General features: G+C 42.9%; 2 pseudogenes across 1 annotated transcript; both read left to right on the top strand.

Annotated features, from left to right (window-relative positions):
• Positions 1–223: 223 nt before the first annotated feature.
• Positions 224–2,820, top strand: LOC106581785 (protein rapunzel-like; annotated as a pseudogene). The gene is made up of 2 exons (XR_014380829.1): positions 224–711; positions 899–2,820. The product of XR_014380829.1 is annotated as a protein rapunzel-like (transcript).
• Positions 2,821–11,518: 8,698 nt separating this feature from the next.
• Positions 11,519–18,770, top strand: LOC145864097 (protein rapunzel-like; annotated as a pseudogene).
• The last annotated feature ends 1,428 nt before the right edge of the window (positions 18,771–20,198 follow it).

Raw genomic sequence — 20,198 nt, 5'->3', positions numbered from 1 at the left:
CGAAATTGATAATTTGATCTGTGTTACTCTGGAGAGAAAACTCACACATGGCGCCCCCATAAGGGATTGAATGTCAACTGTTATTATAGGGCATTCCATCACTTTATTTGAGTTTAATGTGCAGCTTTTCCCTCCAGATTTTGAGCCAGATTTCTGAAGACCGGCACACCTAAACAGGCACTGACACATAGTTCAACTTTCATATTGATTCTCCCTCCAGAGCATGGCAAGTCCTCTGGAGAAGGTGTTAGCCCAGAAGAAAGATGCCATCGAGGCTGTGATGGAGAGTTTTGAGGTGAGGGGCTGAGGTGTTGGCCAGCGCAGTAGGGGAGCTCTTCCCTCTCTGTAAGCCAGCCGCCCCTGTCCTACGACTAGCACTGGACACCGTGAAAAGCAAAGAGGTCTTCTATGTCAAAGAGCAGTTCCTGTCCGTGAGGAACAAGCTGGACATACTGTCCATCCAGCTGGAGGACATTGACTGTGAGATTAAGAAGGGCCGGCTGGATTCCCAGTACTTCTCAGTGGAGGAGAACATCAGGAACCAGTTCCGGAAGTACATGGACATTCTGGAGGCCAAGCCACAGTTTCAGGAGGTCAAGAAGAGGCTGTTTTTTGAGCACTTCTCCAAGCCGGAGGGGGAAGAACCTGTATGTGCTGTATGATGCTCTGATGACACCAACAGCTTTGGGGAGTTTTGGAGGTGGTGGAGAGGTAAAGTGTTCTTAATCATGCTAAATGGGCATTTATGCATCTGTGGAGCATGTCATTGGTTGAGTATTTTAGTTTGAGAACACTTGTGGAATGAATTTGAACTGTTAACTTGTGATTATGGTAAATAGGATGATTCATTTTATTGTTATTCACAACAGCTGAGTGGTTGGTTCTCCATTTGTCTCAGGTATGAGGCGAGGAACAGGCACCTACTGGAGGACTTCTGTGTGAGGATGAAGGAGCTCTTCTGCCTGGGCCTAATTGCCCTGCCGGGCCACTGTGCCCTCACCAAGGGATCAGATGAGGAAACCATCGACAACTGGAGCAGAAAAATCGAGGAAGTGGAATCAAAAATGAAGGCATGCATCGAGGCCTGCGTAGCAGCCTTCCCTGAACAGGCTTGCCTTGACGCCCAGCGTCTTCTCCAGGAAAAAGAGGAACGCAATCTTCAGGACACAGCTCAGGATGTACAGGAATTCCTCACCAGGAAATACAACTGGGTGAGCTGGTCGGTCCGAGTGGTCAACCCCTCTGGCAGCAGCTATCGGAACTGGCGTGCCGGGGTACCACTTCCAACACATGGCCGGTCAGAACTGGTTTGAGGTGCTACAGCACCAGTCCCCAACCGGTGCCCCGCGACTGCATCCGGCAACTGATGGTGGAGCCAGGGAAGAAGGGTGATGCCCAGGCCGTGGTGGAGGTCCTGGAGAAGCAGCTGGCGGGGTACGTGGTACATGCTGTCAGTCACCACAAGGAGAGCGGGGCCACCTGGAGCTTCCCTGAGGACTGCCACTACTGGGAGAGGCACAAGACCGTGGCACTATGCGTACACTCAGAGTGATGCTGATAGAGGTGCAACAAGTCAGACAAATAGGGATCATTATGTTATCAACCTGAGGGGTTATTCTAAATTCTGAATTGACCAACTCAAAGAGGATGTGTGGGAAATTAGGGTAAATGGTGATGAGGTTTTGTGAATACACCATGCAGTTTGTCCTAGCCATTAAGTAATACTATGCACTGTGTATAGCAAGTAGCTTTGGTGGCAATTAGATTCACTGCATAGAAATCTGAATGTATTGCTAATTTGAGGCAGTGTTTGCAGAGTATTTCATTAACTGTATATACATTTTATTATTATAAGTGACTAACTCCTACCATAGCTTATGACCACATTTTACTAGACACTCTCTCATAGTTAAATAGCTTAACTCAATGCATCTTACCCTGCTGCCAAATACTCACAGTTTATGTGAGAAATAACCTTGCTGCCCACAATTCCACAGAGATGATTTTGCTGAGATGGTAGCTGGTGAGCTGTGCTCTCATTTTGTCTCTCTACGACACAGGCTGGCCTACATTACAATGAAAGAGAGCATGGAAGCTGTTCTGCCATCCGGGAAAACAACTTGGCACTCAGTGTTCTCTACTGTGCCTTGTCTTCACAATACACTCAAACTCTTGCTTCTGAACTCATATCAAGCATGCTGCAGTAGCAGAACTTTAATTGTATTACCTCCCGAGCTGTGCCTATTTGTGAACACATTATTCATGCCAGTTGTTACAGCATGGATGTGAAGTGATGTTTAATTGACTAATCTTTCTAATTCGTACCAATTCAGTCATAATAAAAACAACATTTGTCATTATGCTTCATGACAATAAACAGCAACACATCAGCTGTTATTGGATGTATATATGTGTGTCTTGCCTGTCTTGTGTAAACATGTTGACGTCTATTTCCATTAAAGCAAGCTAGTGCACCCGCACTCACCGGGTCCCCTACTAATTGAATTGATATTTGCACATAAGTCAGCGTTTCCTGTCCACAGCTTTGGTTTGATAGTCTATGAGTAATCTTTGGCTGAGCTAATATCCTGAGGACGAGCTCCAAAGTGCTTGTATCAGCATGATGGAATCACTCATTAGCCGTGTTGGAGGTGGAGAGCGGTGGAGACGGCCAGCAGTTCTGTGTCAGTGGAGTAGCTATATGGTTCTGCCAGGGCTTTAGCCTCAGTGCTACGCTATCGTAAATCAAGCCTGTCAAAATTCATTGAGCGCAGTCTGTAATACACAGTGCAGTAGGAAATATATGTATTTTAATCATCCCCTTGTCTTCCGTGCACCCTTTCTTAATGTGTCTATGGGCTGTGTGAGGAAAACAGGAGTTAGGATATTTCTTGTTGTTTACTTGTTGTTTACTAGGGTGGCTTTATGGGATAACATTGCTACTCTCTGAAGGTTGAGTTTCATAGTCAAGGGTATGAGTTCCATAAGAAGGGTCTCATTGATCATACATTTACCACCATTGAAAAACAGATGGTGTTGAAAAGAGAAAGAATGCTGCAGACCAATGGGTGTGTCAAATAGTCACCATGAAAGAGCACTTCTCTTCAAACCAGTGGCAGAATTAGGTATACGAGACATGGGCAGCCTCCCAGTGCGGCATCTTGCCGGGGGGCGTCACAGCGCACCCGCCCCCAAAAAATCGGAATGGTGACATTTGCGCGATCGGTTTTCTATCGCTCATTTGCACATCACGTCAATGATATCATGTCACCGTGTGGGACTGTGGTTCAATTAACCTTGTCGGAGTGGGCGCCCTGATTCTAGTTTGTGAGCTAGGCAGGCTACTGCCTTGGTAGCCTTACAAGCTAGAACCGCCACTGCTTCAAACACACCATACAACCTGTCCTGCAGACCACTGGTGAAATGCATCATCACAACAGGATAAACAATGCCACAAAGTTGAATTCCATTGTCAAATATTCCCCAGGAGGACAGGAAATTGGAGTAAACACGGCATCTCTGGACGTAATTTTGGTCTTCATGCAGCCTAGGCTATAGGCTATAGTATAGTATATAAGTAAGGAAATAATTGCAACGTCTCAATTCATAGGCTGGTGGGGTTTGTTGAAATTTTTTTTAAATACAGAATTGGAGACATGTTGTTAGTCTCCATGGTCTGTTTTTCACTGTAGCTTGGTGGTTAGTTCAACTCTTATTGCAGAAACCATACAGCATAAGCCCATGGAACCTCTTGTATTCATTAGTGGTTCTGTGGGCTTTCCTGAGTAACATCTATTGATCCATGGAGCTCTACTCCTGTATAAAGAGCTTTCCCTGTGATAGCACGTCAATTCCAACTGCCAATATGGAACGACCAAAGCTTCTGTTTGCCAGCCTGGTCTATTGAGGGAATCTGCTTTGTGGGAAAGGAGCTAAGGTTACTTAGTTCATCTGGTTAAAAAACATTATCCGGGTTTCTCCATAATGAATTATTATTTTATTATTATTATTTTTTATTTCACCTTTACTTAACCAGGTAGGCCAGTTGAGAACAAGTTCTCATTTACAACTGCGACCTGGCCAAGATAAAGCAAAGCAGTGCGTCACAAACAGCAACACAGAGTTACACATGGAATAAACAAAGGTACAGTCAATAATACAATAGAAAAGTCTATATACAGTGTGTGCAAATGAGGTAAGATTAGGGAGGTAAGGCAATGAATAGGCCATAGTGGCGAAATAATTACAATTTAGCAATTAAACACTGGAGTGATAGATGTGCAGAAGATGAATGTGCAAGTAGAGATACTGGGGTTCAAAGCAACAAAAATAAATAGCAACATGGGGATGAGGTAGTTGGTTGGGCTATTTACAGATGGGCTGTGTACAGGTGCAATGATCTGTGAACTGCTCTGACAGCTGATGCTTAAAGTTAGTGAGGGAGATATGAGTCTCCAGCTTCAGTGATTTATGCAATTCGTTCCAGTCATTGGCAGCAGAGAACTGGAAGGAAATGCGGCCAAAGTAGGAATTGGCTATGGGGGTGACCATTGAGATATACATGTTGGAGTTCGTGCTACGGGTGGGTGTTGCTATGGTGAACAGTGAACTGAGATAAGGTGGGGCTTTACCTAGCAAAGACTTATAGATGACCTGGAGCCAGTGGGTTTGGCGACGAATATGAAGCGAGGGCCAGCCAACGAGAGCATACAGGTCAACGTGGTGGGTAGTATATGGAGCTTTGGTGACAAAACAGATGGCACTGTGATAGACTGCATCCAATTTGCTGAGTAGAGTGTTGGAGGCTATTTTGCAAATGACATCGCCGAAGTTAAGGATCGGTTGGATAGTCAGTTTTACAAGAGTGTATGTTTGGCAGCATGAGTGAAGGATGCTTTGTTGCGAAATAGGAAGCCGATTCTAGATTTAATTTTGGATTGGAGAGGCTTAAAGTGAGTCTGGAAGGACAGTTTACAGTCTAACCAGACACCTAGGTATTTGTAGTTGTCCACATATTCTAAGTCAGAACCGTCCAGAGTAGTGATGCTAGTCGGGCGGGCGGGTGCGGGCAGCGATCGGTTGAAGAGCATGCATTTAGTTTTACTTGCATTTAAGAGCAGTTGGAGACCACGGAAGGAGAGTTGTATGGCATTGAAGCTCGTCTGGAGGTTAGTTAACACAGTGTCCAAAGAATGGCCAGAAGTATACAGAATGGTGTCCTCTGTGGATCAGAGAATCACCAGCAGCAAGAGCGACATCATTGATGTATACAGAGAAAAGAGTCGGCCATATAAGAAAGGTTGTATGGTGACATGGAGTCAGTGCTACTCTGAAAACAGAGGGCTCTATCAACAAACAGATCAACAGGCTTCTCAATGGTCTTCCCCAAGACTCCCTCAGAATGACAGATTTGGTATGGTGATTCGCCACAATATACAGCTGTCTCAAAGTAGTTAGGGATTAACATTTGAAGCCATTTACCACATATTGTGCATGACCGTGTTAGATTGTTCATACCAGTTTATTTGCAATATGTGGTAAAATGTTAAACCTTTCAAAACTAGAAAATAATCCTAATCTGAATATATTTTCCTAAACGGCTTGATTTTTATTTTCACTTTCATAAAGTATTCAAAGATTCACATAATTCAACAGGACCACATGTAGTTGATGTAAGCAGTGGCACTGCTGAATGTAAGAGTATTGATCCCTGTCTTCCATCTCCAAATCGCTCCTAGATACGGATGAAATAGAAAAGAAGCCACGACTGACATTTCCATTGGAATCTATGCCTATACACTTCCACTCTGTGACAATCAGCATTGAGTAGACAGGAAACAAAATTCATCATGTTGATTGCACAGAATAGCTGAGCCCCGAATGTTAGGAGACATTAACGAAAAATCAGCAACAGGTTTGTTGGATTTAATATTTTACCCTGCTTAGACATTCTAATAAACCCTATCTAGTAGATCCAAGGCCTGTTCAGAGACATGTTATTCCCTTACTAGCCACGTTTACCTGTCTTCAGGAAGAGATCGCAGCCAATATCAATATTTCATAAACAAATTAGTGATTTGATGGAGGGCAGCATCAGAGTGGCCCTGTAGGGTCTGGATCAATGGCAGGATGGCTCTGCCTGGCTGTCTCTGCCAATCCCAGCCAGGATAATGTTATTACCCATCAGAGTGGACCATCGACCAGCCCACTGCTCTTTAAGTGGGCTAATCCAATAAAAAGCATTAAAACATTTGTTCAGTGACACACGGTAGCAGGTCCAGCCCAGCACTCAGGATCAACTCTCTAAAAGGTCTCTCTCCTGTGTGGAGGATCTGCATTTAGAAGTTGGGGCTGTAGTCTTGTGAGTGTTCAGCTAGGAGTAGTGGTATATGGGACTCTATGAAATAGTGTATGGAATGTCTGTAGAACACATCTTTATGGTGAAAAACCATAGAGAAAGTGTGTCCAGATGTTTTCGCCATCTGCACTGCCTCAAACAGTTCCCTGATGTTGGGCAACACTTCCGGTCTCCCCTCAAGCCCTCAGTGCTCTCCCCTCAATGCCCCATGAAGTTTGTGTTAGTAGTATAGAATAGATTTCCCCCATTCAAATTCCTCTCCTCATAGTTGTTCATACATCACGTCAGCAGCCAAGAATCTCAGCAGATTTGTCTGTGTCATCTCTCTCTCTATGCCATATATGCCCTCTCTCTCTCTCTCTCTCTCTCTCTCTCCAGAACTTCTTGTTTGCTCTCTTCTCCCACACTTAACATCCTCCCCAAACTACACACAGGATAGTTCCTCTTTTATACTGTCCAGCACATCAACCAATTCATTTAGAGGACTTATCTACTGTAGCCTTGTATGAGCTGGGGGTTAGGGGCTACGGAAATGGAGGAAGGGAAATCAGGAAACCACACAGCAGCTGTCTATTATCGTCAACATTTGGAATCTACATTGAATCCCCATCTAAACAATCCACGTCATAACTGGCTGTGTGGATTCCTAATTTGACAGTAGATTTTCAGGGAAATTGTCACATGTACAGTAGAGAACCAGCTACAGCCTCGGTCTGGGTGGTTCCCTGTAGCAGGACTATAAATAGTCCCCTGGGCTTCCTTTTATTTGTCTGTCCATATACCGTTAGTGAATTAAATGTGTAATCTGTATATTGATCTGTGCTCTGTAAAATATGTTCTCTCTATTCTCTCTATTCTTTCTCTGTTCTCTTTCTCTTTTTTCTCTCTAGCTCTCTCTCTTTACTCTCACTCACCCCCACACACACTCACCTCTCACTCTCTTACATGCATATATACTGTATCTACAACCAGTCACATCAGAACTTCAGCATTGAAAAAATGCAATACATATTCTTCAAATTGTTTCAATTTCTTGAGAATGATACCATTGCATGTTCCATGTGTGCAACATAAATGTTGTAAAGTTGTCTGTCTTTTCAACAAATTAACATTCTGGATCACAACACTGGTACAAGTATAGCTGCCAAGACCTCAGAAAAAAACGGTAGACCTCCACAAGTCTGGCTTACCCTTGGGAGCAATTTCCAAACGCCTGAACGTACCACGTTCATCGGTGCAAACAATAGTACGCAAGTATAAACACCATGGGACCACGCAGCCATCATACCGCTCAGGAAGGAGACGCGTTCTGTCTCCTAGAGATGAACGTACTTTGGTGCGAAAAATGCAAATCAATCCCAGAACAACAGCAAAGGACCTTGTGAAGATGCTGGAGGAAACAGGTACAAAAGTATCTATATCCACAGTAAAACGTGTCCTATATCGACATAACCTGAAAGGCCACTCAGCAAGGAAGAAGCCACTGCTCCAAAACCGCCGTAAAAAAAGCCAGACTACAGTTTGCAACTTCACAAGGGGACAAAGATCGTACTTTTTGGAGAAATGTCCTCTGGTCTAATGAAACAAAAATAGAACTGTTTGGCCATAATAACCATCGGTATGTTTGGAGGAAAAAGATTGATCTGAACAACCCAGTGCGCCCTGTAAAACATGTGCTCTCTCTGTAGTCTCGCTCTCTCTCCTCACTCTCTTACATACACATATAAGGTATGTACAACCAGTCACTCCAGAACTTCAGCATTGATCAAATACAATACATATTCTTTAAATAGTTAGAATTTCTTACCTTGTCCTTTGAGACTGACAACATAGCAAGTTCCATGTGTGCAAATCGAATGGTGTAAAATTGTCTGTCTGTAAGACAAATCAACATTCTGGATCACAAAACTGGTACAGTACCTTGCAAAAGTATTCATCCCCCTTGGCGTTTTTCCTATTTTGTTGCATTACAACCTGTAATTTAAATTGTTTTTTATTTGGAATTCATGTAATGCACATACACAAAATAGTCCAAATTGGTGAAGTAAAATGAAAAAAATTACTTGTTTCAAGAAATTCTAAAAAAATTTAAACGGAAAAGGGGTACGTGCATATGTATTCACCCTCTTTGCTATGAAGCCCCTAAATAAGATCTGGTGCAACCAATTACCTTCAGAAGTCACACAATTAGATTGCACACAGGTGGACTTTATTTAAGTGTCACATGATCTGTCACATGATCTCAATATATATACACCTGTTATGAAAGGTCCCAGAGTCTGCAACACCACCAAGCAAGCGGCACTATGAAGACCAAGGACCTCTCCAAACAGGTCAGGGACAAAGTTGTGGAGAAGTATAGATCAGGGTTGGGTTATAAAAAAATATCTTAAACTTTGAACATCCCACGGAGCACCATTAAATCCAAATCCGGACCAGGCAAGGAGGGCATTAATCAGAGAGTCAACAAAGAGACCAAAGATAACCCTGAAGAAGCTGCAAAGCTGCAAAGCTCCACAGCGGAGATTGGAGTATCTGTCCATAGGACCACTGAAATCTGTACACTCCACAGAGCTGGGCTTTACAGAAGAGTGGCCAGAAAAAATACATTGCTTATGAAGAAAATAAGCAAACACGTTTGGTGTTCACCAACAGGCATGTGGAAGACTCCCCAAACATATAGAAGAAGGTACTCTGGTCAGATGAGACTAAAATGTAGCTTTTTGGCCATCAAGGAAAACGCTATGTCTGGCGCAAACCCAACACCTCTCATCAACCCGAGAACACCATCCACACAGTGAAGCACGGTGGTGGCAGCATCATGCTATGGGGATGTTTTTCATCGGCAGGGACTGGGAAACTGGTCAGAATTGAAGGAATGCTGGATGGTGCTAAATACAGGGCAATTCTTGAGGGAAACCTGTTTCAGTCTTCCACAGATTTGAGACTGGGACAGAGGTTCACCTTCCAGCAGGACAATGACACTAAGCATACTGCTAAAACAACACTCAAATGGTTTAAGGGGAAACATTTAAATGTCTTGGAATGGCCTAGTCAAAGCCCAGACCTCAATCCAATTGAGAATCTGTAGTATGACTTAAAGATTGCTGTACACCAGCGGAACCCATCCAACTTGAAGGAGCTGGAGCAGGTTTGCCTTGAAGAATGGGCAAACATCCCAGTGGCTAGATGTGCCAAGCTTATAGAGACGTACCCCAAGAGACTTGCAGTGGTAAATGCTGCATAAGGTGACTACAAAATATTGACTTGGGGGGGTGAATAATTATGCACACTCAAGTTCTGTTTTTTGTCTTATTTCTTATTTGTTTCACAATAAAACATATTTTTCATCTTCAAAGTGGTAGGCATGTTTTGCAAATCAAATGACACAAACCCCCCAAAAATCTATTTTAATTCAAGGTTGTAAGGCAACAAAATAGGAAAAATGCCAAGGGGGTGAATACTTTCGCAAGCCACTGTACAAGTATTACTGTATTTAACTATTTAGCAGACTTTGGTGGACACTTATGGTTACCATATGTGGCCTCTACTAAGCACTGTGGCACTCCTCTCTTCCTGTGAATGGTATTAGTTGTTTGGCTGGAAAATCGTGGGCTTGTGTGTGGTAGACTGGGGTCCACAGCAGGGGGCCGTGACCAATGATACTGGAACAATGAGGCACGTGAAAGAATCAGGTGACTGTCTAGCTGACCACCTACCCCACTCAAATACTGATGAGGCCAGCTTCTAAAGAGAGCTACACAGCCTCACTGGGTTGTGAGCAACTCATCAAGCAAATAGACCTCAGAATATGATTTGAGACACAATAGACAGTATAATCTGGTTACAATTAAACAGATTATTGGAATGTAGCTGTTGTCCACATTTTCTAACATTGCTCCTATCTGCATGCATCAGAGACATTTTAATGTATGAGCGGCTCTGCTGAAACTTACAGCAAAAAGCAATCCTAAAATTAGGGAGTAAAAACATATGCTTAAACAAGATTCACGACAGTCAGAGTAATTACGTTTTTAATTTGCATAAAGTTTGAAGGTGGTTCACTTGGTTTGTAGGGGCAAGGATGACCTCTGGGGTGAATTTGTCTGCAATCAATAAGCTGCCCTATCCTAGCCTCTGATCCTTTATCTGTTTCCTCTGATCCAACGTGAGTTTGTATCGATCCGTGGAACTGACTGATGGCTTGGGCCTGTCTCTGTGATGGAGAGACAGACTGGCATCCCTCACCACCAGGGCGGCTGTGTCCATACAGATCAGTGGCTTCCCACTGAGCTCTGACGTCAATTCAACATCTATTCCACATTGGTTCAACGTAATTTCATTGAAATGATGTGGAAACAACGTTGATTCAACCAGTGTGTGCCCATTAGGTTGTGACTCAGATGGGTCAAAGTTCAGTTAGAGCACAGCATTTATGGATTATTAGTCTACTGTACACAACAACACATGACAAAGAGGGAAAGGGAGAGTGAGAAATTGTATTTGTTAGTGACGTTAATCATTATCAAATAGTTCATTGCCAGCATTTGTTTGGATGTTAAATGACGAGAAGGAGTCATTGATGCGAGTAACCAGTCTTGTTCAGCACATTGTAATACATCCGGGTATATCAAGCACACTGGTAAAAACACTGGTGTTGCAGCAATTAACATTTACCAATAGATGGCATTAACCTGCCATCTTACACCCATAACATCTTCCCTTTTATAAAATAGGACAGGAGATGTCAATACACTAACAAAGCAAACCTAGTAATAATATCCAACATGAACAGTTTAGGTTTTTTTCAGATAGAAAAAATAAACAACACATTTTGATAGTCTCTTCACTTTGACCATTTCTTTCTTTTTTCAAACCTCTGTCAGCAATGCATAATAGGAAACCTACAGATTAAGTATTTTAGGTGGCTGGGACAGCTGCCTGCAGCGTGAAAAGACAGGGGGCTTTTCTGTGAGGACTGAGGGATCACGCACAGGTGTGTCACCTGACTGTCTGAGGGGACTATTGATGGACGAGGGAGCTGGCGTCCTGTGATACCCTGGCTCTTTGACCAGTGCCTCAGGCCCCATGTGACTTGCTGGGGTTCCGTCCTTTGTCACGCGACCCCTATGACCATCAGTGTTCTGAGTAGGTGATGTTATGACGGTACAGTAATACATTCAATTTGACCAAGTAAGAGCGTGGTGCAACTTTCTGCACACTATTTACATAGTCTTTAATTTCACTCTGCATTCCTGGTCAATACAGTGTGTCACCTGCTTGTCTGTAACAGGCCTCACCTCCAATGTGACTTGAGTGGATACGTGCCAACATCTCAGGGCGCAGGGAACGGGGAATAACGACTCTCTGACCCTTGAATATTTCTAAATTTTGAACACCGGGCTCCTCTTTGACTGGCAAATATTCTCTGGTGGCTAGAGCTGTTTATTCCTTGCAGTCGGGCCAGGCCATCGAAATCACAGACCTGGAGGTGCTCGTCCCTGTCTGTGTGCTGTCTAATTTTTACAAGGCGCTGGTCAGTAACATTGACGTACTCAGCCTGGTTGATGTGTTCAAAATCCACTTGCTCTGTTTCACTGTGAGTACAGTTTCTTCAACAACAATTGCTCAAGTGTAGTGCAGTGAATTATCCACAAGAAGGAGTGGTCCATGTTTTTGGTCACTTTAATTTCATTTCCTGTGGGACCTCCCTCATCCAGCAGAGGACGTCATTTCATTCTGTTCCATCTCCCTCAACTGCCTCAAATCAACCGAGTGGTGTTGAATCGCCTACATTTAAGTCATCTGTCATCATATTACATGTTTTCTCTGTGACCTGGACACATCTACAGGACAGAGAAGCTATCCTTGTAGCTGAAGACAGAGTGGTACACTTCAACTTCAACAATTTCAACTTCAACATATAATTTAAACATTCTCATTAAAAAAAAATGTGTACAAGTCCCACTCGGCACACCAAATAATTTTTAATGTGGACATTTGGGTAATATACAGTATGTAGCTTATTGACATTTTTTTGTTAAACCCTTGGTTGAATTGACAAAATAGCTGTTGATGACATCGCAAATGCTATACAGGCCTAAATATTGATGAGACAGTGCATTCAAAAAGTATTAAGACCCCTTGACTTTTTCCACATTTTGTTACGTTACAGCCTTGTTCTAAAATGGATTCAATAAATAAATATCCTCATCAATCGACACACAATACCCCATAATGACAAAGCAAAAATAGGTTTTAGAATTTTTTGCAAATGTATTAAAAATAAAAATAAACATAAATACCTTATATACAGTAGTATTCAGACCCTTTGCTACAAGACTCGAAATTGAGCTCTTGCATCCTGTTTCGATTGACCATTCTTGACATGTTTCTACAACTTGAATGGAGTCCACTTGTGGTAAATCCAATTGATTGGACATGATTTGGAAAGAACCCACCTGTCTATGTAAGGTCCCACAGTTGACAGTGCATGTCAGAGTAAAAACCAAGCCATGAGGTCGAAGGAATTGTCCATAGAGCTCCGAGACAGGATTGTGTGAAATCTGGGGAAGGGTACCAAAACATTTATGCAGCATTGAAGGTCCCCAAGAACACAGTGGCCTCCATCATTCTTAAATATAAGAAGTTTGGAACCACCAAGACTCTTCCTAGAGCTGGCCGCCTGGCCAAACTGAGCAATCAGGGGAGAAGGTCCTTGGTCAGAGGTGACCAATAACCCGATGTTCACTCTAACAGAGCTCTAGAGTTCCTCTGTGGAGATGGGAGAACGTTCCAGAAGGACAACCATCTCTGCAGGACTCCACCAATCAGGCCTTTATGGTAGAGTAGCCAGACGGTAGCTACTCCTCAATGAATAGCACATGAAATCCTGCTTGGAGTTTGCCAAAAGGCACCTAATGGACTCAAAACATGAGAAACAAGATTCACTGGTCTGATGAAACCAAGATTGAACTCTTTGGCCCGAATGCCAAGCGTCACGTCTGGAGATTGGAGTCATTAAAACTCGTTTTTCAACCAGTCCACAAATTTCTTGTTAACACACTATAGTTTTGGCAAGACGGTTAGGACATCTACTTTGTGCATGACACAAGTCATTTTTTTAAACAATTGTTTACAGACAGATTATTTCACTTCACTGTATCACAATTCCAGTGGGTCAGAAGTTTACATACACTAAGTTGACTGTGCCTTTAAACAGCTTGGAAAATTCCAGAAAATGATGTCATGGTTTTATAAGCTTCTGATAGGCTAATTGACATAATTTGAGTCAATTGGAGGTGTACCTGTCGATGTACACTGCTCAAAAAAATAAATGGAACACTTAAACAACACAATGCAACTCCAAGTCAATCACACTTCTGTGAAATAAAAGTGTCCACTTAGGAAGCAACACTGATTGACAATAAATGTCACGTGCTGTTGTGCAAATGGAATAGACAACAGGTGGAAATTATAGGCAATTAGCAAGACACCCCCAATAAAGGAGTGGTTCTGCAGGTGGTGACCACAGACCACTTCTCAGTTCCTATGCTTCCTGGCTGATGTTTTGGTCACTTTTGAATGCTGGCGGTGCTTTCACTCTAGTGGTAGTATGAGACGGAGTCTACAACCCACACAAGTGGCTCAGGTAGTGCAGCTCATCCAGGATGGCACATCAATGCGAGCTGTGGCAAGAAGGTTTGCTGTGTCTGTCAGCGTAGTGTCCAGAGCATGGAGGCGCTACCAGGAGACAGGCCAGTACATCAGGAGACGTGGAGGAGGCCGTAGGAGGGCAACAACCCAGCAGCAGGACCGCTACCTCCGCCTTTGTGCAAGGAGGAGCAGGAGGAGCACTTCCAGAGCCCTGCAAAATGACCTCCAGCAGGCCACAAATGTGCATGTGTCTGCTCAAACGGTCAGAAACAAACCCCATGAGGGTGGTATGAGGGCCCGACATCCACAGGTGGGGGTTGCGCTTACAGCCCAACACCATGCAGGACGTTTGGCATTTGCCAGAGAACACCAAGATTGGCAAATTCGCCACTGGCGCCCTGTGCTCTTCACAGATGAAAGCAGGTTCACACTGAGCACATGTGACAGACGTGACAGAGTCTAGAGACGCCATGGAGAACGTTCTGCTGCCTGCAACATCCTCCAGCATGACCGGTTTGGCGGTGGGTCAGTCATGGTGTGGGGTGGCATTTCTTTGGGGGGCCGCACAGCCCTCCATGCGCTCGCCAGAGGTAGCCTGACTGCCATTAGGTACCGAGATGAGATCCTCAGACCCCTTGTGAGACCATATGCTGGTGCGGTTGGCCCTGGGTTCCTCTTAATGCAAGACAATGCTAGACCTCATGTGGCTGGAGTGTGTCAGCAGTTCCTGCAAGAGGAAGGCATTGATGCTATGGACTGGCCCACCTGTTCCCCAGACCTGAATCCAATTAAGCACATCTGGGACATCATGTCTCGCACCATCCACCAACGCCACGTTGCACCACAGACCATCGAGACCATCCGCCACCTCATCAGGAGCATGCCCAGGCGTTGTAGGGAGGTCATACAGGCACGTGGAGGCCACACACACTACTGAGCCTCATTTTGACTTGTTTTAAGGACATTACATCAAAGTTGGATCAGCCTGTAGTGTGGTTTTCCACTTTAATTTTGAGTGTGACTCCAAGTCCAGACCTCCTTGGGTTGATAAATTGGATTTCCATTGATTATTTTTGTGTGATTTTGTTGTCAGCACATTCAACTATGTAAAGAAAAAAGTATTTAATAAGATTATTTCATTCATTCAGATCGAGGATGTGTTATTTTAGTGTTCCCTTTATTTTTTTGAGCAGTGTATTTCATGGCCTACCTTCAAACTCAGTGCTTCTTTGCTTGACATCATGGTAAAATAAATCAGCCAACACCTCAGAAAACAAATTGTAGACCTCCACAAGTCTGGTTCATCCTTGGGAACAACTTCCAAACGCCTGAATGTACCACGTTCATCTGTACAAACAATAGTACGCAAGTATAAACACCATGGGACCACACAGCCGTCATACCACTCAGGAAGGAGACGCGTTCTGTCTCCTAGAGATGAATGTTCTTTGATGCGAAAAGTGCAAATCAATCTCAGAACAACAGCAAAGGACCTTGTGAAGATGCTGGAGGAAACAAAAGTATCTATATCCACAGTAAAACGAGTCCTATATCGACATAACCTGAAAGGCCTCTCAACAAGGAAGAAGCCACTGCTCCAAAACTGCCATAAAAAAGCCCGACTACGGTTTGCAACTGCACATGGGGACAAAGATCGTACTTTTTGGAGAAATATCCTCTGGTCTGATGAAACAAAAATGGAACTGTTTGGCCATAATGATCATCGTTATGTTTGGATGAAAAAGGGGGAGGCTTGCCAGCCAAAGATCACCATCCCAACCATGAAGCACGGGGGTGGCAGCATCATGTTGTGGAGGTGCTTTGCTGCAGGAGGGACTGGTGCGCTTCACAAAATAGATAAGTGGATGGTGTGTAAAAATAAGTGGATATATTGAAGCAACATCTCAAGACATCAGTCAGGAAGTTAAAGCTTGATCGCAAATGGATCTTCCAAATGGACAATGACCCCAAGCATACTTCCAAAGTTGTGGCAAAATGGTTTAAGGACATCAAAGTCAAGGTATTGGAGTGGCCGTCACAAAGCCCTGACCTCAATCCTATAGAAAATGTGTGGGCAGAACTGAAAAAGCGATTGCGAGCAATTAGGACTACAAACCTGACTCAGATACACCAGCTCTGTCAGGAGGAATGGGCCAAAATTCACCCAACTTATTGTGGGAAGCTTGTGGAAGGCTACCTGAAACATTTGACCCAAGTTAAACAATTTAAAGGCAATGCTACCAAATACTAATTGAGTGTATGAACACTTCTGACCCACTGGGAATGTGATGAAAGCAATAAAAGCTGAACTAAATCATTCTCTCTACTATTGTTCTGACATTTCACATTCTTACAATTAAGTGGTGATCCTAACTGACCTAAGACAGGGAATTTGTACTAGGATTAAATGTCAGGAATTGTGAAAAACTGAGTTTAAATGTATTTGGCTAAGGTGAATGTAAACTTCCGACTTCAACTGTATGTGGTTGTAGAGTAGTGGCCTGTGTGCACACACTTTATGTGTTGTGAAATATTTTGTGAATGTATTATGTTTTAAAATGGTATAACTGCCTTAATTCTTGCCTTGGCAGCAGTTAATGAGGATCCATAATAAATACAAATACAAATACAGAGTGAAAATCTCTTATGGTGGCTTTATTCAGACTGTTCTAGAGTTCTTGGATTTTCTTGGACATCTCACTCAGTAGTCGCTGTTCTCTATGGTCTTAAAGACTGTGCCTCCCTTGACAGCTGTAAAAGTAGGTGATAGATCAGGTTGAGATATGAGGGTGACATTTTACCTAATCTTCTGCGGTGTAAACCCATTTGGGGCAGACCTCAGCAGCAGAGAAAGGCTGACTAAGACGCTGACAGAATAGTTTCCATTGTCTTGTTGCTGTTTTTCCAGATGTTTCTGTGGAAAATGCCCTTCAGCTTGGCAAGTTTAATCTCGTACAGACAGTTTATCACGCCAACACCCTACTTGGAATTGACTGGACTGGCTGACAAGCGACCGTGGTGGCGATGGTGGTTGTAGTTGAAGGGCCAAAGGAGAATGGATTAGGTTTTTATTAATAAGGTGTGAGCTCATAACATTGTACTTTGACCTGAAATAATTTCACGCCAGTTGTCAAATGGGTGTTTTTAAATGATTTCAATAATCTTGCTGATTAGTCAATACAATTTGCCTTGATTTATTGCAGCAGAGGTATATGCATTCTACTGTATAATACATAATATACTGTGTAGTAAATGTTCTGTAACTTCCTCTGTGACATATAATGATAGTATTACATCTAAAATGGCCTCCAGGCTGAAACTAGTCTTAATCCCTGCTTGTATTATGTTATTCCAATTCTAGATACTCTACGCAATTTCCTTAAATGGACACTGTTACAATGCACTTAGCACCACCCCTTCAGTCACAGTCTACTCTAGTACATCATAGTGTTTGAAGTTGCTAATTGGCTTCCTGCTTGCTGTTTATACTTCATACTGTACTTCAGATCTTTATTGGTTGGTTGTTTTTTCATCATTTGGCACTTTGATGATGTGATATACAACACACTTGAATTGAGTGTATAATGCAGACAACAAACTGTGAATACTTAAAACATTTCTATAACATAAAACCATTAAAACACTGCATTGAACTACATATTTGAAACTCCATAGAGTACCTACCTATACGTGTCTTTCCTCACTGGTGGATTGTCTTTGCATAGTTGCCTTATTGCTCACTGGGTGTACCCAGCTGTAATCCCAGTAGGCTTTGCTAGTGTACTGAAATTTACTCTTATCAGTTCTCACTGTGATGCCAGCAGGGATTCACTCTAGTTGAGAGTTTGAGCAAGGAAGCAGGCCACAGTCCAACAAGACCAGAACAGCTCTACATAAGTTCAGAGACTTTGGTATTGCTGTTGAACCTTTCCTCCATTTTAACTATGGTCTTGAACTGGGGGATGATTGGTTGTCTATATTTTAAATGGATCTTCAATAATACTTTAGTTAAGTGTCAGTAGAAAGGTGTCCATTTAGTCAAAAGTAATTCTATAGACCATAGACTTTATTATGTCCAATGTAAATTAAACATTCTCTTGACCATGACCTTATGGTCTTTTCTCAGATGTAATACTGGTATGTGTTATGCACTGAATAATAACAATACCAGCAAAAATGCTCGGCCAGCTATAGAAGATCGTAGCAGAAGAAGAAGAACGTGATAGAGACTGTAATGGAAGTGTTTGAACAGGGAGCTGAGGTGGTGGCTAGTATCGCAGGTGACCTCTTCCTTGTTTCGCCATCGCTGCTCCCGTAATGAAATTGCCCCTGGACAATGTGGAGAGCAAGGAAGCTGCATTCATGAAGGAGCAGTTCCAGAAGGTTTGTGAACGCCTGGAGTTGGTTTCAGAGGAGATGCAGTGGATTAACGAGGAGATCAAGTAGAGCGGAGTGGACGCTGCCTAATTTTCTGTAGAGGAGAACATCTCCAACCAGTTCCGCAAGTACATGGACATCCTCAATGCCAAACCCAAGTTTTGTGAGGTGAAGAAGAAGCTTTTCATGAAGAGGTGAAGAAAAAGCTTTTCATGGAGCATTTTGTCAGAACAGTTGTGACAAAAACCTAATTAACCTCTGCAGTGCCGTGACGTGAGACAACTTTTCTGGAGAGTCAGTGTTTGAGATCGCTCTTAACTATGAGGAGAAAAGTCGACGCGCAATATAAGACTTATGTGCCAGGTTGAATCCAATATAATATCCAATATAATATCCAATATAGGTCAGAAGAATCTCACCGTAGTGGGTACAGCTGAGCTCCTGTTTCAGCAGTTGCCAGGTCCATGTGCAGTCCACACGGTCAAGACTTGCAAAGACCTGGCCTGTGCCTGGAGCTTTGCCGAAGAGCTACACTACTGGGAGGAGCACAATACGTTTTATGTTTGCATTCACTACAATTTACGTTTTCTTACTTAAAAATGAATGAATAATTAGCCATAGCTCCCAGGGTTATATTCAGTCCAATTTGATCTTTGCACTAAGGCTGACATTGCCAAGTACTTTCTCTCTTCCTCAGTTGAGTTCTGATCCCCAGCTATTCTAATGAAGAGGAACATAGGCATAACACTTATAATAAAGCAAGATACATACCAACAACTGTTTTACCTGTTAATCTTATCTTTGTAAAAAAAAAATATGTATCCCCCTACTAAAATAGTGTAACTAAAATTAATTGTTTGTAGAAATACTGTACATTTTCAGAAGATAAACCACACATTTGAATTTGTATTTATTATGGATCTCCATTAGCTGCTGACACTCTTCCTGGGGACCAGCAAAATTAAGGCAGTTTATGCATTTTTAAAACATTACAATAAACACAACACATTGTGTGCCCAACTCCACCACTACCACATATCTACAGTACAGTACAAAATCCATGTGTACATGTGTTTATAGTGCATTTGTTATCGTGTGTGTGTGTATGCTGGTGTCTGATGGTTCCAGAGGGGATGGCTGCCGTTTTATTGGTTTTACTGGTTTTATCACTCCAGAGCTTTCATTACGCACACCTGTCCCCTATTCCCACTGATTATTACTTGTATAAGTGTGCCCTTTGGTTTCCATTAGGCTGTCCACTATTGTTACTATGTCCGTTGGTCGTGTGAGTACCTGTGCTGCGTGTTTTGGCTTTCGTGCCGCTTGTGGATTGCACAGATGATTACGGGTCTCGTCCTGTGTGTTAATCATTGTGAGCTTGTGTTATATATTTGAGGTACTCATCGCTCTTTTGTTTGGGTTTCTACCCTGTGTTTTGTATAGTGTTTGTTTGGTCTTCCTCCCTGTGCACGCTGTAATTTGGGTATAAATAAAAACCCTATTATGCATCCTGCGGCTGTCCCCCGTATCATTCATACCAATGTGACACACAGGGCAGGGTCCTATGCATATTTGTAAACAACAGCTGGTGAACGATATCTAAGGAAGTCTCGAGGTTTTGCTCACCTGATGTAGAGTATCTCATGATAAGCTGTAGACCACACTATCTACCTAGAGAGTTTTCATCTGTATTTTTCGTAGCTGTCTACATACAGACCGATGCTGGCACTAAAACCACACTCAAAGAGCTGTATACTGCAATAAGCAAACAGAAGCACCAGTGACTCGGTCTATAAAAAAGTGGTCA

This window comes from Salmo salar, chromosome 02 (assembly GCF_965601325.2).
Source record: "Salmo salar chromosome 02, fSalSal1, whole genome shotgun sequence".
NCBI classification, from domain to species: Eukaryota; Metazoa; Chordata; class Actinopteri; order Salmoniformes; family Salmonidae; genus Salmo; species Salmo salar.
The sequence above is the reverse complement of the archived record's forward strand: the minus strand, read 5'-3'. Positions and strand labels throughout refer to the sequence as shown.